The sequence below is a fragment of the Bos indicus x Bos taurus genome, chromosome 20 (assembly GCF_003369695.1).
Source record: "Bos indicus x Bos taurus breed Angus x Brahman F1 hybrid chromosome 20, Bos_hybrid_MaternalHap_v2.0, whole genome shotgun sequence".
In the NCBI taxonomy this organism is placed as follows: Eukaryota; Metazoa; Chordata; class Mammalia; order Artiodactyla; family Bovidae; genus Bos; species Bos indicus x Bos taurus.
In genome coordinates, this window is record NC_040095.1 from 50,330,757 (window position 1) to 50,355,660 (window position 24,904).

Here is a 24,904-nt window from a genome sequence, read left to right on the forward strand (position 1 = left end):
ATCCAATCGCAATACAGGAGGCTCTGGTTTGATTCCAGGATCAGAAAGATCCCCTTGGAGAAAGGAGAAGCTACCCACTCCAGTATTCTTGGGCTTCCATGGTAGCTCAGATGGTAAAGAATCCGCCTATAATGCAGGAAACCTGTGTTTTATCCCTGGGTTGGTAAGATCCCTTGGAGGAAGGCATGGCAACCCACTCCAGTGTTCTTGCCTGGAGAATCCCCATGAACAGAGGAGCCTGGCAGTCTGCAGTCCACGGAGTCAAAAAGAGTCAGACACCACTGAGCAACTAAGCGCAGCACATAAGAGAATTTAATAAAATTCATTTTATTATACTTATTTGTAACCATGACTTTGCCCATAGTTTGTGTGATTCTAAGAATCAAGCATATATTGTGTTTCTACCTTGATTCATATCCCCAAACCTTATCCCTTTCAACTTAGCCATGCAGGTAATCTATGTAGAGTTTGTTTAATTGTTATTAAATATTGTTTGAATAAAACTGAACATTTGGAGCCTAAGTAGAATTATTGACACATCCCTGTCCAGTTTGAACCTTGTGTATCTTCCCAATCTTTATTTGTTAATTCTTGCAATTCATAAGCCAAAATGTGGGTACATTTCTGGTATGTGTTTCTACTTAATGTCAGGAAATTGTTTTCCAGTTTTAATCATTTTTATTTTGGCTTTGTAACCATTTCATTATAATGTTAGATAAGTACCTCAAAGATGTGCTGTCAATACTACGCACCTGTTCCACATATGCCATCTTTGTAAGGATTCTAAGAACAAGAATTTTCTTAGTACAGTAATTGTAGTATGGCACAAACATTTCTACTGTTAGCTGAGGACCAAAGATATTTTGATGGCCACGTGGATACCACCTAAATGCAGAATATCCCCTCACACCATTCCTTATCCACCTTCTAGATATTCCTTATCCATTCCTTATTCCTTATCCTTATTCCATTGCTACCTTATATATCTTGTCTCTGTAGTTCTGAAAGTTTGAAATCAGGACATTTTTCAAATTCTTTTGGACTATTGCTGAATATGCTGAAAGAAAAATATGTATTACTGATACATACTGGAATATTAGAGATTATCCATGGTGCGAATATAATTATTTAGGGTGCTATTGTTTACTTAAATCTAGAAAACTTGCTCTTTTTTAGCTTCTTTTAGTTTAGACTGAATATTTTTCACAGCTCTAGTTACAAAGCAAACTTTATTATCACACTTTGAAATCAATCATTTAACACCTGTTTCAAAAGTAAATAAATGTTAATTGACAGTTTTATTATCATTCAAAGCACCTTCTTGGTAATTAATGCTAGGTGAGATTCTCAGTCATCATTTAGTTCTAACCTAAGTGTCAAGAGACTTAAAATATGAGATTTCTGTAATTAATAACACAGAGTGCTATGCCTCCATTGATGTTTATTTATGTTGATGTGTTATGGTTTTATATAAAGTTATAAAACATCTCAACATATTTAGCAGTCTTTTCTCATCCAATGCAACAAGAAAATGTTTCTTCCATTTCCTTTACTTGAGAAATTCCATTTCAGTGGGATAATTACACACTCATCTGATTTTCAGTGATGAGAAAAATACTCATGTTGGCAGATGGTACCATTGGTTATTGAGAAAAGAATATCATAGAAATATTCCATTATGGTTAGGTTCACTAATAGTTAATCAATGGATCCAAAAATCTGTGCAATATGAACTCAGTAAAGAGAAAAAGAGTTCCAGGTTCAGGTAATTCACCATTATTTTTTATTTGAAAGTCTGTGTTAATAATTTAAATATGCCAGCAACAATATGGCTTATATTCTTTTATATAATTATACCCATAGAGCTTATTAGACTATTTTAAATCTTTTAAATAATCATTATTTTTTATATTTCTAAAAATGTGGTTTTGAGTTGTATTTTCTTTCTCAAATTGAAGTTAACTTAAAAGTAAATAACATTTGTTTAGTGCTTCATATCTTGCCAGCTCTTCCACGTATACTATCTCATGTAATTCTCAGGGAATTACTGAGAGTAATTGTTAACATCATGGAACAAACAAAATTCTCTCAAGATTGCATAGCTGGCAACTTGCAAAGGTTACTTTTACCTTTGATTAACTCACACATACATGTGATTGAACAGGTATAAGTCAGGGATTCCCAGGAGCTCACCCTCAAATTTGATAATTTGCTAAAATATCTCATACAATTCAGGAAAATGATTTATTACTGTCTCCAATTTATTTAGAAACATACAACACAGGAACAGCCAAATGAAATAGATGAATAGATCACCATAAGTGAGATGTTGTAGAACTCCCATGCCCTCCAGGTGTACCACTCCTCTAGCACAGACACCTTAAGGACTCTGAACCTTGTCCTCATCCTGAAGCTATTGAGGGGCCATAAAATTTGCCTCATTAAGACAAAAGATGCTCCTTTCATCCTTATCACTCAGGATATTTCAAAGGTTTTAGGAGCCCTGTGCTAGCAATAAGGATAAAGATAAATATCTTTCTCATTATACCACAGTAAATGACACTTGTATTAGTAGCCTTCAATCAACAAACAAATGCTAACAAATGTTAGGGTACTGTAACTGTATGAACATGAAAATGGTATAATTCCATTAAGAATAGCACGTTTTCAATCATTCTCTATTTCTCAGGGTGGTTTGTCTTATGAGACAGTCCTTAAGGAGAGGCTGAGAGAGTCACATGTTGACAACTTTCTCCCTTTCTTTCTGAGTAGTAGTAGTAGTAGTGTCAGTTGCTCAGTCATGTCCAACTTTGCAATCCCACACACTGTAGTCCGCCAGGCTCCTCTGTCCATGGGATTCTCCAGGGAAGAATAAAGGAGTAGATTTCCATACCCTTCTCCAGTGGCTCTTCCTGACCCAGGGATTGAACTTGGGTTTCATGTGTTGCAGGAAGATTCTTTACCATTTGAGCTACAGGGGAGAACTTTCTTTCTGATTTCCCTTTTATTCTTCACTCAAGGATAAGGAAAACAGAACATTTTAAGAATACAATTCTTTCACAAGCACCAGGTAATATAGTCAGGAGACCTAACTCGGGGGGAAAAATAGGTAAAGTTATGCTATGAAGACCTATTACAAGCTAAAATGCAGGTATTGTACTATGCATTAAATATTGTATTAGAAATTTCATATGTATTACTGAATTCAATCCTAAAGCTACTTTAGTGAATTAAAAACTTTTATCAGTCACCCCATCCTACTAATGAAGAGACTAGGTTTAGAATAGATAAGTATCTTATTCAGTATGAAAAACTAAATAACTAGGCTTGTCAACAAATGATGCTAGGGTAACTGAATATCCATAGAGAATACATAAAGCTGGGTCTTTCCCCAAAACACACAAAAATCAACTCAAAGTGAATCATAGATGAAAATCTAAGAATTATGTATGATGAAACTCTTAGAAGAATACATAAAAATAAATCATTACTTTGGGTTAGGTAAAGACTTCCTAGACATAATACCAAAAGAAGAAAAACAGAAAGAAAATTAAATGAATTGAATGACATGAGAGCTGAAAATACTTGTGCATCAAAAGACACTATCAATGAAGTGAAAGATAACTCACAGTAAGGGAAAAATATCTTCAAGACAAATATATGAGAGTTATATGCAGAATATAAAACTAATTCCTGTGACTCAATAATAAAGAGACAACTCAAATTAAAAATGGCATGGAATCCAAAGAATATGCAAATACCCATTAAACACTTGAAAAATGTTCAATATCAACAGTCATTAAGGAAATTCAAATCAAAACCATAATGAAGTAACACAACACTTCTCACCTACTAGGATAGCTATAATAACAAGTGTTGTAATGATTTGACAAAACTTTAAACACTTGTAGACTGATGATGGGAATGCAAAATAGTACAGTTGCTTTCAAAACAGTTTCATATATTTCAAAATATTAGTGTTTTCACATGCCCCCACAATTCTACTCCTTGTATATACTTAAGAGAAATGAAAACATATGTCCACACACAAACTGGTTAACAACTGTTCAGTTCAGTTCAGCTCAGTTGCTCAGTCATGTCCAACTCTTTGTGACCTCATTGACCATAGCACACAAGGCTTCCCTGTCCATCACCAACTCCCAGAGTTTATTCAAACTCATGTCCATCAAGTCAGTGATGCCATCCAACGATCTCATCTCTGTCGTCCCCTTCTCCTCCCGCCTTCAATCTTTCCCAGCATCAGGGTCTTTTCCAATGAGTCAGTTCTTTGCATCAGGTGGCCAAAGTATTGGAGTTTCAGCTTCAGCATCATTCCTTCCAAAGAACACCCAGGGCTGATTGCCTTTAGAATGGACTGGTTGGATCTCCTTGCAGTCCAAGGGACTCTCAAGAGTCTTTTCCAACCTGACAGTTCAAAAGCATCTATTCTTGGATGCTCAGCTATCTTTATAGTCCAACTGTCCCATCCATACATGACTACTTGAAAAACCATAGCTTTGATTAGATGGACGTTTGTTGGCAAAGTAATGTCTCTGCTTTTTAATATGCTGTCTAGGTTGGTCATAGCTTTTCTTCCAAGGAGCAAGCATCTTTTAATTTCATGGCTGCAGTCACAATCTGCAGTGATTTTGGAACTCCCCAAAATAAAGTCTGTCACTGTTTCCATTGTTTCCCCACCTATTTGCCATGAAATGATGGGACCAGCTGCCATAATCTTAATTTTCTGTTCATAACAACACTGTCCCTAATCTTAGAAGAGTGGCAACAACCCAGATGCTCACCAACTGAGGAATGGAACAAAAATTGTATTGTATTCACACAGTGGAATATTTTTCTACACTGTAATGAAATATTAATGCATACTACAAGGGTGAACCTTGAAATGCACTAAATGGCCAGATATTTTATCCCCTGCATGGATCATTGCCTTGTCATGGCAAAGGGGCTTGCATAACTCAATGAAACTATGAGTTTCATGCCATGCAGGATCATATAAAATGCACAAGTCATAGTGAAGAATTCTGACAAAATGCGGGCCACTGGAGGAGGGAATGGCAAACTAGTATTCTTGCTGCAAGAATCCCATGAACAGTATGAAAAGGCAAACAATTATGTCACCAGAAGATAAGCCTCCCAGGTTGGAAGGTGTCTGACATGCTACTGGGGAAGAGTGAAGGGCAATTGCTAATTGCTCCAGAAAGAATGGATTGGCTGGGCCTAAGTGGAAATGATACCTTGTTGTGGATGTGTCTGGTGATGAAAGTAAAGTCTGATGCTGTAAAGAATAATATTTCATAGGAACCTGGAATGTACCCAGTCCTTTTACTTTATGGCAAATGAATGGGGAAAAAAGTGGAAACCATGACAGATCTTATTTTCCTGGGCTGCAGAATCACTGTGGATTGTGACTGTGGGCATGAAATTAAAAGACACATGCTCTTTGGAAGGATAGTTATGACAAACTTAGTTAGCATATTGAAAACCAAAGATATGACTTTGCTGACATAGGTCCATATAGCCAAAGCTATGGTTTTTCCAATTGTCATGTCTGAATGTGAGAGTTCACTTATAAACAAGGCTGAATGGCAGTGAATATAGCCTTTGAATTGTGTTGCTAGCAAAGACACTTGAGAGTCCCTTGGGCAGTAAGGAGATCAAACCAGTCAATCCTAAATGAAATCAAACCTGAGTATTCATTGGGAGGACTGATGCTGAAGCTCCAATATTTTAGCCACATGATGTGAAGAACTCATTGAAAAAGACCATGCATGAGGATGGAAAGGTTGAAAGCAAAAGGAGAAGGGGGCAACAGGTGATGAGATGGCTCAATAGCATCTCAGACTCGATGGCCATGAGTCTGAGCAAGCTCCAAGAGATAGTGAAGGACAGGGAAGCCTGGTGTGCTGCAATCCATGGGGTCACAAAGAGTTGGCATGACAGTGATTGAAAAACAACACAAGGTGAACCTTGAAAATATGCTAAATGGCCATGTATTGTTTGATTCTATTATGACTTATAGAGAATTGGCAAATATATAGAACCAGAATAAATTCTAGTTTCCTAGAAACTGAGGGTGGGCTTTCTTAGTGGCTCAGTGGTAAAACTCCAACTGGCAATGCAGGATATGAGGGGTTGATCCGTGGGCTGGGAAGATTCCCTGGAGAAAGAAATGGCAACCTGCTTCAGTATTCTTTCCTGGAAAATCCCATGGACAGGACTCTGGTGGGCTATAGTCCATAGGATCGCCAAAAGTCCGAGAGGATGTAGCAACTAAACAACACATAACTGAGGATAGGGTGTACGACTAGGGAGTGATTGTTAATCAGTGGAGGGTTTCATTTTTGGGGATGAAAATGTTATATAATGGTATTATGGTGAAGATTTCACAAACTGTGAATATATTAAATCCAAATAACTGTACATTTTAAATGGGTGAATTATTTTTTTGTGAATCTTATTTATTAAGGATGTATTTAAAATAATCAATAGAATATGAAGCCAAGATGTTGACTTCAAATAACCAGATAAAATATATCTATAAGGGTCCACAAAAAACCTACTTTTATTATCAAAAGAAGAAACTTACCCCTTTGCAGAATTCATTCTGCACTTGACTTTTTGATCCCATCAGAAAAAAAATACTCATATATCTTGTTTAGTATTATTAACTGAGAAACTTTGATTTGATTAAAGATGAAGATGTAATTTGGTATAGATTCTGAATGAAGGGATATGTATACTTAGGCACACACCTGTGTTTATGAGCTGTGTAGTGTATGTAAAAGTCTAAATTGAATGCAGGCTCAGACATAACTCCTAGAAACCTAATGCCAATTATTTTAGCCCTTTTCGGTACATTCCTTCACTAGCAGTACAGAAACAAAATGTCATGTTACCCATGCAAATGTTTCTTCTAGATATTTAGTAAGTCTGGGTTCATCCAGGTTCTTGAAAACTGAATAAAGTTGTGGTCTACATACTGATATTATGTTTTACCTGGAAATATACAGCTAAGTAGAAATATCAGCAGGCAATGGCACCCCACTCCAGTACTCTTGCCTGGAATATCCATGGACAGAGGAGCCTGGTAGGCTGCAGTCCGTGGGGTCGCTAAGAGTTGGGAACGACTGAACGACTTCACTTTCCCTTTTCACTTTCATGCATTGGAGAAGGAAATGGCAACCCACTCCAGTGTTCTTCCCTGGAGAATCCCAGGGACAGGGAAGCCTGGTGGGCTGCCGTCTCTGGGGTCGCACAGAGTCAGACACAACTGAAGCGACTTAGCAGCAGAAATATCAGCATTTCTCACTCACATGAGCACAGTAATAGCATTGCTCAAATAAGGGTATATCTAGAAATTCAGCTATTTTTTTAACTTTTTTTTTTAACTTTTTATTCTGTATCTGAGAGTAGCCAAGTAACAATGTTATAGTAGTTGCTGGTGGACAGCAAAGGAATTCAGCCTTACATATACATGTACCCATTCTCCTCAAAACTCCCCCCCCCCCCAGCCAGTCTGCTCTATAACATTGAGCAGAGTTCCCTGTGCTGTTCAGTAGAAACTTGTTGGACCCTCAGCTTTAACTCACTAGAATTTCTCCTTTCCCTGACTGTTATTTACATTAAGTTCTTCTTAAATAATTTTGCTAGTCAAAAGTCAGGGACCTGAGGCAAACAACCCCTATCAGAATGTTTGCAAATGTTCCATTTAGAACACAAACAGTGGGAAGCAGGACTATTAGTGAAATAAACACTGGAAGATGCACATTAAGGTCCTTAATGTTGTCGTTAACTACAGTTATACCATTCCCTTTTTACTGATGTTGGCTTTATGTTAACAGAGAAGGATTAAGTTGAGCGACTAAAGAGTTCTGATTTTATCCAATCCTCATGTAGGCTGTAGGGCAAAGGGATGTCAGATTGTCCAGTGACTGTAACTGGATTGTCCTGCATTATTTGGGGTGAAGATGGAATCTTCAGAGCTTGGGTACCATGCATCATGTTAGAATACTGCATGCTCTCATGGCATTTTCCTAAATGAAACCTTTTTCCTTACTTTAAATCTGTCTTGCACAAGTTTCATTCCAAGTTATCTATCCAATTTCTTTTTCAGCGAGGAAGGTGATATCAACTAAAGAATGGAGGGAAGGATCCTGATTTATTTTAGGCACTTAGCTCAATTTGCTTTTACTTGTTTGGGAAATTGCTTTTTCAATGCAGAAAAATGTGTTGCAGTGAAGCAATTTCATGGGCTTGATGACACTGCAGTGTGTTACTTGCCCGTATCTGTTCTAAGTGTAAATGAAATGCACGGGCAGCAGGATCACCATTATTTACTTCTTTTATTGCTTCTCCTTTTCTTGCCTACTAGATTACATGTGTGTTAACTGAAGTTACTGTTTACACTTATTTAACAGTATTGACTGAAATTACCCTGAATCTCCTCCAGTGAGAACTGATTTAGCTACAAATCACTGTTCCAGCTCTGAAATCATTAATCAGCCATAGGCAAGATCCATTATGTGGGATTTCAGCATAGAGGAAATATTAACAGCTCCCTGGAAGAAACGTTACCTTCATATTGGCTGTGACTCCCTGCTGGAGCTGCAAATTACCCTCAAGTAATAATTATAATACATTAGTAGAGATTTAATTTCCAATAAGTGCTGTCTGTTTAAGAAATGGCAATCTCACCGTGGCTCAGAGAACAATAGATCATGTTATCAGCCAGAATAAACCTACACGGAATTAAAAGAAAGATAATAAAAAATTCATTACAGTTTTCAAACTGTAGGGAAAAAAAGAGTAAGTTTCTCAGTTACATTTTTATAGGTCATGTTTACAGATCATCTCACTGGATGATATTTGGTATGGTTGGAATATTTTTGCTTTAGTTGATAGTGAAATTGTGAATTCACTAGTTAACATCTAGTTTGATAAGTTAGTAATCAATTTTTTTATTAATTTTTTTCTGAAGGGTGGAAGTTACCCCTCAGTAGAACTATAGGAGAAATTCATTCTTTAGTTGCCTATACACAGTGACCCACATTTTGCATCCAAATTAATATTCCAGAAACCATTTTCAAAAGTATAGAAAAGTTAGAATTTTAGAGGAGAAATTGTTACTAATTCTACTTTAAACTACTTTAAACAGAAAATAAAATGTTTCTGTGAAGTTAATCCTGTAAATAAATGGTTTAGGAAGGTTTTAATAAGGTGTTAGCATAATACATGTTTTGTAAGGTCTGCCCATCTTCACTTAAAATTTTCAATAGAAACTCTTTTACGTACAAACTGTCATATTAGGAACTTTTATACTGTGTGTTGATATCTGTCTACTTTTTAGAGTGAAGTGTAAAAAGACCAAATATTACTTGCTTAACTTAAATGAAGCAAATTTTATTTATAATACTTGCTCAGTTCAGTCGCTCAGTCTTGTCTGACTCTTTGTGACGCTATGGACTGCAGCCCGTCAGGCCTCCCTGTCCATCACCAACTCCCAGAACTCACTCAAACTCATGTCCGTTGCGTCAGTGATGCCATCCAACCATCTCATCCTCTGTTGTCCTCTTCTTTAGTACTCTTAGGTTTTTACAAAACTCTTCATTTCTTCCAAAATATTAAGTATCTATGGATGTCCACAAATACTGATGTAATAGCAGGGATATCCTGAAGTTTTGATGTTTGAAAATGCCTTGTTCTCAAAGAGTTTGTATCATAAGTTCATTTTTCTTTTAACAGCTGGACTCATTTCTCACATTGAACAAGTTCTGGCACACTGCATAAACCAGATTTTATATGTGCCAGTGCTTGAAAGTTTTCCTTCGGGTTCAATGAACTATTGATTTAAGGAATACAAGGAGACTCCATTACTGAAGAAAGAGATTCATATTTTCTTAACACTGTAGAAATTGTAGTTTGATTTACGTAGACATGCCAAGTGTGTGTGTGTGTGTGTGTGTGTGTGTGCGTGCAAATGTGTATGTTTGTATTTGGAACTTTTTTATTTTGTTCTGCTGTTTGATAGATTTCATGTCATATTGTCAGATACAGAAGGCAAAATAAAAGAAAATGATTAAAAGTAAGCCTTGCACCCATTCTATACTGAATGACATGTTAAGAATATATACAAAATTTATAGAAGCAAGCAAAATCCCTTCTCTTAAATCTGCCTATAATTCAGATTAGAAACAGCATAAGAAGCTATTTCTCAAAATCTGAAACAATTTCAGAGTTTCAAAGTTTATTATATTTAGCAACATTTTTGGAAAATGAACTGTATGACTTATGATAACTTTAGAAGGGGCAATATGCAGAATCATTTAGACAAATTAAAAAGTTGAAGTCAGTCTTTAGCTCTGAAACACATTACTTCTTGAATAGCTAAATATGTAGCATATCTCAAAAATGATTCCCTAAGTTTATTAGAACTAAAATGATGTGACAGATCATGATTTCACAGCCCCTATTTCACCCAGCATACAATGATCTCCGCTAATTATCTGAAAAAGTATGAGTCAGGCATGCAACTTATCAAAGTGATTTTACATGATCAAATTTTTTTCTTAGGTTAAAAGGAGATGAAACACAATTAAAAATGAACTTTAGAGCTTCATTCTCATTAAAATGTGGCATTCAGTAATAAGAAAGAAAATCTATAGGGTATTATATATATGTAATATATTATGTATTCTTTTTACATAAGTAAATAACTAAGGGCTTAGTCATCTTGCTTAACAGTTACTGCAGTTGTAATACAGAGTAGAATAAAATATATACTTTCAAAGCACTCCTCTGTTATAGTATAATTTTATAGGATGTGTATTTAGAAATAATTCAAGCGGTTTAATCATGCAGTAATTAATTAAAATTTGTGGATTTCTGACACACCTTCTGCTTGAATGCACAGCCCATAAGCATATATTTATAGCTGTGTAATAAAACAACAATCTCAGAAATTTTAAAAATACATTTAAAAAAATTTAATGAATGCAGTTATGCTTCTCATAGATGAGAATTAAGATGCTTATGAATTGGGGAACATATACAGTAATTGGTACATAATAAATGTACAGTGATGTAGTATCAAGATGAAGCTTTTCAGGATTACAGGCGGTGAGGGTCAGTGAAGGGTATATTCTAAAATATATATAAGAGAGAGATTTAAATAAAAATGTAAATGAAGAGTAAGTAGTATGCTTTATTTCACTCCAAAATGTTCTAAGTGATGGTCCAGGAATGATAGAATCACCCAGTGTGATAATCCACATATCCTGAAAAATGATCATCATTGAATCATCTTATTACATGATTCAGTTGTAGAAAGAGCAGTAAACATAAACAACTGGATTTCATTCTAGAACCTGCCTTTTCCAGCTTCATGTTTTCAGAAAAGCCATCAAAGTGCTCTGAACTTGTTTCTTCACATTTTACATGGAATAGCAACATTTGTGTGGAAGGAAATGGTCTTCAAGGAGCTTGCCTTCTAGCTGCTGCTGCTAAGTCACGTCAGTTGTGTCCAACTTTATGCAACCCCATAGATGGCAGCCCAGCAGGCTGCTCTGTCCATGGGATTTTCCAGGCAAGAGTGCTGGAGTGGGGTGCCATTGCCTTCTCTGTGCTTTCTAGCTAATGTTCAGTAAATAACAAGTGGGGGTAAATGAGGCAGTGATTGCTTGGAATCCATACAGACAAATGATCTGGCATGTAAGAGAACTTTACAAGTTAAATTCAGAGAAAAAAAAAATTGTTTTAAATGGCAACAATTTAATTAACAGAAATAGTTCCTTACATTTTAAATCATATTTGTTAAGAGGGTAGATCATCAAAAATGTACCTGTAGTAATATCTTTATGAGAGGAGGAGATATTTTTCTTGTACTCAAAATTCCTAATTCTTTTTATCTTGAATGTCATGAATGTGAGATTTCATTCTAGTAGGAATGTATATACACGTCAATTCTGATTCACTAATTTTATTTACCAGTAAACAGAATTTCTTCTAATCACTGAACCTGATAGTTTTTTATTATAAGAATGATGAGATCATTATATTCAAATGGAAATGAATCATTGTCATATGCCTTTACTATTTCTAGAGGCAGACATTTTAAAAAGCTGTAGATTGGATTTTTTATGGATTTTCATTGCAACAGAGCTGGTGATTACTGTGACTATGTCTTGTCTGCTTGCCCTATGGATAACCTCAAATATACTTCCATAAACTTGGAAGTTTAATGGAGATATATTGATTTCTTAATTTAATGGAAAATGTCTGTGTAATATAAAATAATGGATTCATTTAATGTAGTTACATCTAGGAATACAGATCTCTAAAACTCATACCTCACATGTATTTCATGTGATAACTAATCAAATAAGAGATAAAGAGAGTCATTCCTATTTATGTTACCCTGAAAGAACTACCTCTTAACATTTGGAATCTGTAACTATTGAAAATAAATGAAAGTGAAAGTCGCTCATTCGTGTCTGACTCTTTGTGACCCAGGCCAGAATACTGGAATGAGTAGCCTTTCCCTTCTCCAGGGGATCTTCCCAACCCAGGGATCAAACCCAGGTCTCCCATACTACAGGCAGATTCTTTACCAGCTGAGCCACAAGGGAAGCCCAAGAATACTGGAGTGGGTAGCCTATCCCTTCTCCAGTGGATCTTCCTGACCCAGGAATCCAACCAGGGTCCCCTGCATTGTAGGCAGATTCTTTACCAAATGAGCTATGAGGGAAACCCACTGAAAATATATAGCTTTTTTTTTTTTTTTTACATTTATTATTGTCCTTTCCTTCTTTGTTTGAAAATAGCTAGCTCTATATAAGACCAAATATTAGAAAAAATATTTTTTCATTTTTACTCTTATATAATTTCCTATTAAGGCTAAGTAATAACAGTAATAAAAGGAGAAGGGGCCAGCAGAGGATGAGATGGTTTCCATCACTAACTCAGTGGACAAGAATTGGAGCAAACTCCGGGAGACAGTGAAAGACAGAGGAGCCTGGCATACTATGGTATGGGGGGTCCCAAAGAGTTGGACATGACTTAGAGACTGAACAACAAAAAAGCAAAGATTTTAAGGTGACTGCAGATTATATTTTCTGGCTTAATTTGGGTCCTTTCTTTCAATACCACCTAGAATGGACATATTTTGAATAATTTCAGAGGATAGAACTAATGTCTTCACATATCATCAATTCATGTCTTATGACTCATTGATTTATGATCTATAGAAGTCATGTTTTACTCTTTGTGACCCTGTGTACTATAGCCCAGCAGGCTCCTCTGTTCATGAAATATTCCATGCAAGAATAATGGAGCCACTCCAGTGGCTCTGGGGATCTTCCCAACCCAGGGATTGAACCTGGGTCTCCTGCTTTGCAGGCAGATCCTTTACCGTCTGAGCCAGTGGGGAAGCCCCCCCTTTTTTTCCCATAAAAGATATTAAATCTAACAAAGCACCCTCATAAGATATACCCCATAAGATGTATACAACTATTAGAGAACTTACCCAAACTGTGGATGTTTATGTGCTTTGCTTACCATCTAGAATCTAGAACAAGGTTTAAATTTGAAGGCAGTCATTAATTTCTTCTTTATATTTCTGGCTACTTAGGAGAATGTTTGACAATACAGTAAAACTTCATGCACTTGTCGAAAGCTTTGAATTCAAAATGGTTTCTGTCTGGCCAGAATTGTCATGAATAAAATATTCTTTATTCAGTAAGTGTACTCTGAGATCATATAAGTGTATATATGAGATCATATAAGTGTATTCTGAGATCATATAAGAACCTGTGCTTGGGATTCAGTGGTAATCAAATGGATATAATTGTTATTGTTCAGTTGCTCAGTTGTGTCCAGCTCTTTGCAACCTCGTGCACTGCAATATGCCAGGCTTCCCATGGTATGTCTGTTGAATTGGTGATTCCATCCAACCATCACATCCCCTCTTGTTCCCCTCTCCTCGTTTCTTCAGTCTTTCCCAGCATCACGGTATTTTCCAGTGAATTGGCTCTTTACATCAGGTGGCCAAAGTATTGGAGCTTCAGCTGCAGCATCAGTCCTTCCAATGAATATTCAGAGCTGATTTACTTCAGGATTGACTGGTTTGATCTCCTTGCTGTTGAAGGGACTCTCAAGAGTCTTGTCCAACACCACACTTCAAAAGCATCAATTCTTTGGCACTCAACCTCTTTAATGGCTCCCCTGATACTTAAGTTGGCAAAGAATCCACCTGCAATGCAAGAGACCCTGGTTTGATTCCTGGGTCGGGAAGATCTGCTGGAACTGGGATAGGCTACCTACTCCAGTATTGTTGGTCTTCCCTTGTGGCTCAGTTGATAAAGAATACGCCTGCAATGTGGGAGACCTGGGTTTGATTGCTGAGTTGGAAATATCTCCTGGAGAAAAGAAAGGCTACCCACTCAACTATTCTGTCCTGGAGAATTCCATGGACTGTATAGTCTATGGGGTCGCAAAGAGTCAGGCACAACTGAATGACTTTCATTTATGCTTTCTAACCTTCTTTATGGCCCTACTCTCACATCCATACATGATTAATGGAAAAATCAGTGCTTTGACCACAAACACCATTTGTCAGCAAAGTGATTTCTATGCTTTTTAATATGCTGTCTAGGTGTGTCAATTGGAGAAGGAAATGGCAACCCACTCCAGTGTTCTTGCCTGGAGAATCCTAGGGACGGGGGAGCCTGGTGGGCTGCCATCTATGGGGTCGCACAGAGTCGGACATGACTGAAGCGGCTTAGCAGCAGTAGCAGTAGCTAGGTGTGTCATAGCTTTTCTTCCAAGGAGCAAGTGTCCTTTAATTTCATGGCTGCAATCACCATCTGCAGTGATTTTGGAACCCAAGAAAAGAAAGTCTATCACTGTTTCCATTTTTTCCCCATCTATTTGCCATGAAGTGATAAAACCAGATGCTATGATCTTAGTTTTTTGAATGTTGAGTTTTAAGCCAGGCTTTTCACTCTCCTCTTTCACCATTATCAAGAACTTTCTGCCATTATGATGAAGTCATCGGTATATCTGAGGTTATTGATTTTTCTCCCAGCAATCTTGCTTCAAGCTTGTGCTTCATCTGGCCCGGCATTTTGCACATTATATTCTACATATAATTTAAATAATCAAAGTGACAATATACTGCCTTAATGAACTTCTTTCCCAACTTTGAATCAGTTGGATGTTCCATGTCCATTTCTAATTCTTGCTTCTTAACCTGCCTGCAGGTTTCTCAGGAGGCAGGTAAGGTGATGTGGTATTTCTGTCTCTTGAAGAATTTTCCACAGTTTGTTGTGATCCACACAATCCAAGGCTTTAACATAGTCAATGAAGAATGTGTAGATGTTTTTCTTGAATTCCCTTGCTTTTTCTGTGATCCAATGAATGTTCTCAATTTAATCCTCTGCCTTTTCTAAATCAAGTTTGTATATCTGGAAGTTCTCAGTTAACTCACTGTTGAAGCCTAGCTTGAAGGATTTTGAGCATTACCCTTCTGGCACAGGAAATAAGGGCAATTGTGCAGGTGTTTGAGCATTCTTTGGCATTGCCCTTCTTTGGGATTTGAATGAAAACTGACCTTTTCCAGTCCTGTGGTTGCTGGTGAGTTTTCCAAATTTGCTGGCATATTGAGTGTAGCACTTTCACAACATCATCTTTCAGGATTTGATTTTTACCTAAGATTTACACACAATTTTATATTCCCTAATTTATCCCATGTTATATTTTTAATGTTTTATTGTTGTTGTTGTGGAAAAAGTCACATAATATGATACATAGCGTTTTAACCATATTTACCTGTACAATTCAGTGACACTAAGTACATTCACATTGTTGTGCAACTGTCACCACCATCCATCTCCTTGCACTTTTCACCTTTCTAAACTGGAATTCTGACCCCATTAAATACTAGCTCCCTATTCCCTCTCCCCACTCCCTCACCCTCTGACCCAATCCCTGGCATCTACCAATACACTTTCTGACTCTATGAATTTGATTATTCTAGGTACATTTTATAAGTACAATCAAATAGTGTCTGTCTGCTTTTCACTTTCATGCATTGGAGAAGGAAACGGCAACCCACTCCAGTGTTCTTGCCTGGAGAATCCCAGGGATGGGGGAACCTGGTGGGCTGCCATCTATGGGGTTGCACAGAGTCAGACATGACTGAAGCAACTTAGCAGCAGCAGCAGCAGCACCTACTATACATTGGAATGTATTTTTAAAGTTAACTTAATATATGTCCTACAGACATATTGTACTTTCTTGTTTCCCCTGTCTTCTACAAAGCGTTGTCATTAATCCCTTTTATACATAGTAGTGTATATATATCAGTACCAACCTCCCAATATATACCACCTCCTCTTTTCCCCTTGGTGCCCATACTTTTGTTCTCTATATCTGTGTCTGTGTCTGCTTTGATGCAGACAACATGTTACAACAACAACAGAAAATTACCAATTCAAAATTTGTGCAAATTAATTTATTAAAATAGTGTTACCTCTACATATATTTTATAAAATGGTTATGATATTTTGCTGCTTTCTATGTTCTGTCGTGAAACTAGAGGCCCTGCTTTCTTAATAAAGTTATGAAATACAAAATTCAGAAAAAATTATAAAAATTTCATCTCAATGTCCCAAAGCATATAAACTTGAGTGCTTAAATTTTAGCATTAATATTATCTGATTACAAGGAAATGAACTCTTAAGAGTATTCAGTTGCTTTCCTCTTTATATCGATGAAATCACATAGAATTTTTGTTATCGTTGTTAGTATCTCTAAAATAACTTCTGCAAAAAATTCTCTGCTGCAGAGCCCGGTCGCACAGACCTCACATCATTGGATAAGGAGATTTCTGGCCTAAAGGATGTTACATTTTTCTGTATTTTATATAAATTTTCATAATCACTTGTCTATTGCTTAGAGATGACCATAGAAGTATTTGAGGGGCTTCCCATGAGGTGCCACTGGTAAAGAACATTCCTGCCGATGCAGGAAACACAGGCAATGTGGGTTTGCTCCTTAGGTCAGGAAGATCCCCTGGAGGAGGGCATTGCAACCCACTGCAGTATTCTTGCCTGGAGAATCCCATGGGCAGAGGAGTCTGGTTGGCTACAGTCCACAGGGTTACAAACATTCAGACTGGACATGACTGAGGTGACTAAGCAGCAGCAGCAATTTAGAATATTTGATCATTTTGTTATCAGTTATAGAGTATATAATACTTAATACCATTAATTTTCAAAGTAATCTTTATAAGTGAGTGATCAAATTCACTGATAGAGAAGTGATACACGTACTCAGGAGACTCAGTTCATACTCATTTGCATAAGTACTTTTTAAAGGCACCATTAATAAGTACACTTATTTAAGGTTTGGGGGCATTTGTCGAACTTCAGTGAATTAGATACCCAAGTACTCTTCACATCTCATTTTCCCTTATACCCCTTATAGTTAGGAGTAAGCTCCCAGCGAAAACTCTGCAAGGCCTATTTCTTTGCAGTAAAATCAATCCATTAAAAGTACATTAATATGAAATCTGTGTTAAAGTTTCTCCTGGATACAAAATTTATCATTACTCAATGAAGAAATAAAAAGCTACAAAGTTAGCATTAATCAAATTGGTAGTAGCACACGATACATATTAACCAAGGGCAGCCTTTTTCAGGCTGCAGTCCTTTACAAACCTATAAAAAAGAATTAAGTGCAAATAATTTATATTCATTAATTATTCCAGGAAGAACTTTTATTTTGCCAAAAGTTGTTATTCTACTTAAAATTACTATAGGCATGTGGAAATAATATATGACTGTGTTTTTGTAAAAAGAAATAATCAAGTTTATCTTTATCAGAAACACTATGAGATGTTGTTGAAAAGGAATTATCCAACTGACAGTATAAAATCAAAATATATGTATTGAGTATACTTATGATTTCAGAAAAGCTGGAGGTAGCACAATGACAGCTGGAGTACTAATAAATGACTTCTTGAATAAGGAGATTATGAAAAGGGAAAGCTTGGCTAACAATAAGGACTATGTCAGTCTGAAGCGGAAAATGAAACAATGTTTGCTAAGAACAATGAAGACTGCAGCTATCCTGAAAAGAAATTAGGGTTAACAGTTGGCTTTAGTGCTTAGAAGCAGCATCATATATCTAGACAGCATATTAAAAAGCAGAGACATCACTTTGCTGACAAAGGTCCATATAGTCAAGGCTGTGGTTTTTACAGTAGTCATGTACAGGTGTGAGAGTTGGACTGTAAAGAAGGCTCAACTGCAGAATTGATGCCTTCAAACTGTGGTAATGGAAAAGACTCCTGAGAGTCCCTTGGAGAGCAAGGGGATCAAATCAGTCAAACCTATAGGAAATAAACCCTATATATTCATTGAAAGGACTGATACTGAAGTTGAAGCTCCAATCCTTTGGCCACTTGATGGGAAGAACCAATTCATTGGAAAAGACTGTGATGCTGAGAAAGATTGAAGGCAGGAGAAGGGGGCAACAGAGGGTAAGATGGTTGTATGGCATCACTGACTCAATGGACATGAGTTTGAGCAAATTCCAGGAGATAATGAAGGATGGGAAAACCCGGCGTGATGCCATTCATGGGATCAATAAGATTTGGACATGACTGAGTGACTGACCAACAGCAACAATGAAAGTTAATGCAACATGTTGGAATACCTTAGGAACTGGAGAAATATATTTAGACCTTATTCAAATGATTAGAATTGTATTTAGTAAGTAGTAAACTAACATGGCAAAATTTGGGCCCCACAGATTTCAACTGGATATTGAAATGACCAGTCATTCCCAATCTGTCTGTCCTGCAACACATGATTGAGAAGATTTATCCACCTTTGTTGACTAAAGACAATCTGCGGTTATAATAATATGTAAATAAGGGCCAAAATTAGAAAAAAAAATCAATATTCACTTGTCTAGTTTCATTTGTTGAAGAAGAAAGAGATGAATCTTCTACCTATATATATAAAAATTCTTCAGTGAAGGCGGTAAAATACAGAGGAAGCACAACAGGAGAAAGCTGAATTTGGTTGTTGTTGTTTAGTCACAAAATTATGTCTGACTCTTTGTGACCTCATGGACTCCTCTGTCCATGTGATTTCCAAGGCAAGGATGATGGAGTGTGTTGTCATTTCTTTCTCTTACCCAGGGATTGAACCCATGTCTTCTGCATTGGCAGGCGGATTCTTTACCATTGAGCTACCTGGGAAGCCCTAGGATAAATGTATGAAGGGCATAAATGAAGTAATTATGGCATCATAGATACAAATCCCAGGATTTTTTTTTCTCTAAGAAATACCAACATGAACCCAAAAAAGAAAAAATAAATGAAGAAAGTAAAGGCATTGTATAATAATCACAGGGTCTTCCCTGATGACTCAGTGGTAAATAATCCACCCACAATGCAGGAGACACAGGAGATTGGAGTTTGATGCCTGGTTTGGGAAGATACCCTGGTGGAGGAAATGGCAATGCACTCCAGGATTCTTGCCTGGAGAATTCCATAGATGGTGGAGCCTGGTAGGCTATGGTCCATGGGGTTGCACAGAGTCAGAAATGACTAAATGTGCACAGCACAGCAAAAATCACAGAGATTGTTATGGACAAAACACATTTCCTCTGTTTTCTTGACTCAATTACCCTTCTCAACCTTTCCATGGATGTTGCATTATGGCTGGATTTTAGCCAGTGGAATATAGGAATGTTAAACATTATTTTCAACCTTAGCTAATAAACCACTTACTCTATTCTAATGCATCTCAGCTCAAAGAGATTGTGCCCCCTCAGGGATATATGGCAAAGTCTGGAGATAATTTTGGTTACACTGGAGCATGATCCACTTATGTCTGAATCTTAGAAGTCAGAGAGGTCAGAGTTACTGCTAAACATTCTACAAGTCTAAACAGCCCTTAAAACAAAGATAATGATTCAAAACAACAATAGAACTGAGACTGAAGAAGCCTGCTTTGTCTTCTCTAATACTTCCAGTATATTGGATATCTAGAATAAATTTGGTGTTGAAAAATTTGTGAGAAAAAAACAGTACATTTCTACTATGATTCTGTCATTACACATATTCAATGAATTTTTGGTATAATAGCAACCATAACTAAACTAAAAGAGAGCTAGATTAACTTATTGATATTAACAGGAATATAATGAGTTACTTCCTTCCATGGAAGCTAGCTGAAGAAAGAATTTTTAAAGGAAAAAAAAGTAAACCCATTACAAGGCAAAGTAAACATTCTGCTTGATTCACAGCTTTGATTTTTAGCTTTGAATGCTATTTATAGTATTGCAATGAGAAATGGAAAGAAATAACCTCCCACATTTCTGTGGAAAGTGTAAGTTAAAATTTTAAAAGTCTGCAATTTATTTTAAAAATATATCAAAACCTTAAAAAGATGTGTGGCCTAGTTGGAATTAATATCAAGAAAAGATTTATGAACTCTTAGTAATATTTATCACAGGAATGCCTTATAAAGTACCACAATTTCTAAAAATAAGGTAGTTTTATAACCCCCATAGTATATATCAATATGATGAAATATTTTCAATCATTAAGTATCATTGGTATTTTAAAAAGCTGATCATATTATATAGACATATATGCAAGTAAGCTAGAAAGAGTTTATTATCCTGAAGAAAGAAATGGTTATTTCTAGGAGGCAAAATGGTGAGGCTTTTATTTTTTATTATTATTATTCTTACTTCTATTTACCTAAATGTAATTATAAAATTGTATTATGGAAAAATACATATTAAATTGCTGTTAAGTCTGCATCCTGTTCAAAGTATGGGACCTCAGAGAAGTCTGCAGTGTTTCCCTTGCAATGCTACCCACCAATGTATATTTGGCTTTGAACAAAAGACTTTCATTTTATCTTTTGCTTAACTCCTGACACAAACATTATTGTTGGCCAGCATACTAAAAGTCCAAGAAATGGCTTAATTAATAGTGCATAGAATGTATGGAAGAATTGGAAAGGTGATACAAGCAAATATATAATGTATATTCTCCTCCACTACTTGATAATTCAGACTTCTTTCCATGCCATAAAAATATTGCTGTATATCAGCAGTAGGTTCAGCTGATCATAATATGAGACTCAAATTACAGTGGCTCACACGCTAGAGAATATATTTTGATCAAGTGAGAAATCTTGTTTACCCATGTTGTCGCGAGTGGCAGGATGCCTTTCCTTTTAAAGACTGAATAATACTCAATTTCGTGCATATATACAAACCACATTTTCTGTATTCATTCATCTGTTGATGGAAACTTGGGTTGTTTCCATTCTTGGCAGCAATGAATAATGCTGCAGTGTACATGAGAGTACAGATATCTCTGAGATCCTGATTTCAATTCTTTGGTATATATACCCAGAGTGAGATTCTTGTACCATATAGTGGTTCTATTTTTAATTTTTTAGGCAATTCCATACAGTTTTATATAGATGCCACACTTCACATCCCACCAACAAGGTACAGAGGTTCTAATTTCTCTAATTCCTCATGGACACTTAATGCTAAGTGAAATAAGCTAGTCACAGAAGGACAAATACTGTATAATTTCACTTATATGAGATATCTAAAGTAGTCAGACTCACAGAAGAGAATGCAGTAGTGGTTTTCAGGGGCTAGGGCATGAGAGAAATGGGGAGATTTTATTCAGTTGGTGTAATTTTCAGTTATGCTAGTTGAAGAAGTTCTAGAGATTTGCTACACAGCATAGTGCTTGCAGTTAGCAATGTCACATTGTACATTTCAAAAGTCATTAAAAGCGTAAATCTTATGAGTTCTCACCACCTACAAAAAAAGCAACTACAAAAATGGGGGAAAAAAGAGACAAAGTCAAACTTTGTGAGTTGTCAGATACGTTTATCACCTCCATAATGACGATGGTGTCGAGTGTGTTGCATATGTCCAAACTCAACACTTTGTATTACTTAAATATTTATATATCTTAAATATCATTAATTGACATTAATTAAAAGAGAAAAGGAAAGATATAAACATCTTTATGCAGAGTTCCAAAAAATAGCAAGAAGAAATAAGAAAGCCTTCTTTACTGATCAATGCAAAGAAATAGAGGAAAACAACAAAATGGGAAAGACTAGGGATCTCTTCAAGAAAATCAGAGATACCAAACGAACATTTCATGCAAAGATGGGCTCAATAAAGGGCAGAAATGGACCTAACAGAAGCAGAAGATATTAAGAAGAGATGGCAAGAATACACAGAAGAACTGTACAAAAAAAATCTTCACGACCCAGATAATCACGATGGTGTGATCACTCACCTAGAGCCAGACATCCTGGAATGTGAAGTCAAGTGGGCCTTAGAAAGCATCACTACGAACAAAGCTAGTGGAGGTGATGGAATTCCAGTTGAGCTATTCCAAATCCTGAAAGATGATGCAGTAAAAGTGCTGCACTCAATATGCCAGCAAATTTAGAAAACTCAGCAGTGGCCACAGGACTGGAAAAGGTCAGTTTTCATTCCAATCCCAAAGAAAGGCAATGCCAAAGAATGCTCAAACTACCACACAGTTGCACTCATCTCACACACTAGTAAAGTATTACTCAAAATTCTCCAAGCCAGGCTTCAGCAATATGTGAACCATGAACTTCCTGATGTTCAAGCTGGTTTTAGAAAAGGCAGAGGAACCAGAGATCAAATTGCCAACATCTGCTGGATCATAGAAAAAGCAAGAGAGTTCCAGAAAAACATCTATTTCTGCTTTATTGACTATGCCAAAGCCTTTGACTGTGTGGATCACAATAAACTGTGGAAAATTCTGAAAGAGATGGGAATACAAGACCACTTGATCTGCCTCTTGAGAAATGTGTATTCAGGTGAGGAAGCAACAGTTAGAACTGGACATGGAACAACAGACTGGTTCCAAGTAGGAAAAGGAGTTCGTCAAGGCTGTATATTGTCACTGTGCTTATTTAACTTATATGCAGAGTACATCATGAGAAACGCTGGACTGGAAGAAACACAAACTGGAATCAAGATTGCTGGGAGAAATATCAATAACCTCAGATATGCAGATGACACCACCCTCATGGCAGAAAGTGAAGACGAACTCAAAAGCCTCTTGATGAAAGCGAAAGTGGAGAGTGAAAAAGCTGGCTTAAAGCTCAACATTCAGAAAACAAAGATCATGGCATCCGGTCCCACCACTTCATGGGAAATAGATGGGGAAACAGTGAAAACAGTGTCAGACTTCATTTTTCTGGGCTCCAAAATCACTACAGATGGTGATTGCAGCCATGAAATTAAAAGATGCTTACTCCTTGGAAGGAAAGTTATGACCAACCTAGATAGCATATTCAAAAGCAGAGACATTACTTTGCCAACAAAGGTTCGTCTAGTCAAGGCTATGGTTTTTCCTGTGGTCATGTATGGATGTGAGAGTTGGACTGTGAAGAAGGCTGAGTGTCGAAGAATTGATGCTTTTGAACTGTAGTGTTGGAGAAGACTCTTGAGAGTCCCTTGGACTGCAAGGAGATCCAACCAGTCCATTCTGAAGGAGATCAGCCCTGGGATTTCTTTGGAAGGAATGATGCTAAAGCTGAAACTCTAGTACTTTGGCCACCTCATGCGAAGAGTTGACTCATTGGAAAAGACTCTGATGCTGGGAGGGATTTAGGGCAGGAGGAGAAGGGGACGACAGAGGATGAGATGGCTGAATGGCATCACTGACTCAATGGACTTGAGTCTGAGTGAACTCTGGGAGTTGGTGATGGACAGGGAGGCCTGGCGTGCTGCGATTCATGGGGTCGCAAGGAGTCGGACATGACTGAGTGACTGATCTGACCTGAATGTGTTAAGGGAAGAAAGAGGAGGAGGAAGAGAAAGAAGGGGAGGGAGGACAAGGAAGAAGAAGAGAGAGAAATATGTGTGGAAGACTATGGTGATCTAATTTTGTTCTGAGTTAAGAACTGAAATGAAGAACCAGTAATGTCCACCATGTTTTTACCCTTATGATTGATTCCATGATACTAGTTCTTATATTGCAATCAATCTGCTAATGATAAAACGGAGGGCAAAATATTTCTGCAGAATGAGTTTGTGTTATTTAGAAAAAGGCCTAACTGGACATCGGAAGACCCTGGGACTCCTGTTTACATATCACTGGTCAGACATCAGTCACATGGCCACTTCAAGATGCAAGAAAGACAAGAGAACATAGTTTTTGGTATATTGCTGCCTTAAAATTGCTTAGTAAGGAAAGTGTGAAGTGTTAAGTTGCTCTCTCGTGTCTGACTGTGTGCCAGATAGAATGTAGCCCACCAGGCTCCTCTGTCCATGGAATTCTCCAGGCAAGAATACTGGAGTGGCTAGCCATTCTCTCCTCCATGGGATTTCCTGACCCAGAGATTGAACATGAGTCTCCTGCATTTGAGGCAGAATCTTTAATCTCTGACCAAGAGTAGGATATATATTGGGTGGTCAACTAGTTATGGCTGCCATGAGTACATATATTCTGATTCTCTGAGATGTTTTATGTTCATATCTGTATTCTCCTTGTGTAGTTCTAACCTGCTGCTGCTGCTAAGTCACTTCAGTCGTGTCCAACTCTGTGCGACCCCATAGATGGCAGCCCACCAGACTCCTCTGTCCCAGGGATTCTCCAGATAAGAACACTGGAGTGCATTGCCATTTCCTTCTCCAGTTCTAACCTAAATGTCTCTAATTATGAATTTGCATATATAACTATTTAAATATATCTAAACTACTTAAATAAATCTGAACTAAATTAAGCATATTGAAACACTATAAGTGTTTCCCTCAGTTTTGAGAGATAAAGCCAATATTT

The 24,904-nt window shown here is 36.9% G+C and overlaps 1 protein-coding gene and 1 non-coding gene across 4 annotated transcripts in view; one reads left to right on the forward strand and one right to left on the reverse strand.

Moving 5' to 3' along the window:
• Positions 1-24,904, forward strand: part of CDH12 (cadherin 12) — a 1,186,459-nt gene that overhangs the window by 210,011 nt on the left and 951,544 nt on the right. The window lies entirely within an intron of this gene.
• TRNAC-GCA lies at positions 13,373-13,444 on the reverse strand. Its single transcript has one exon. It is a non-coding gene; the product is annotated as a tRNA-Cys (tRNA).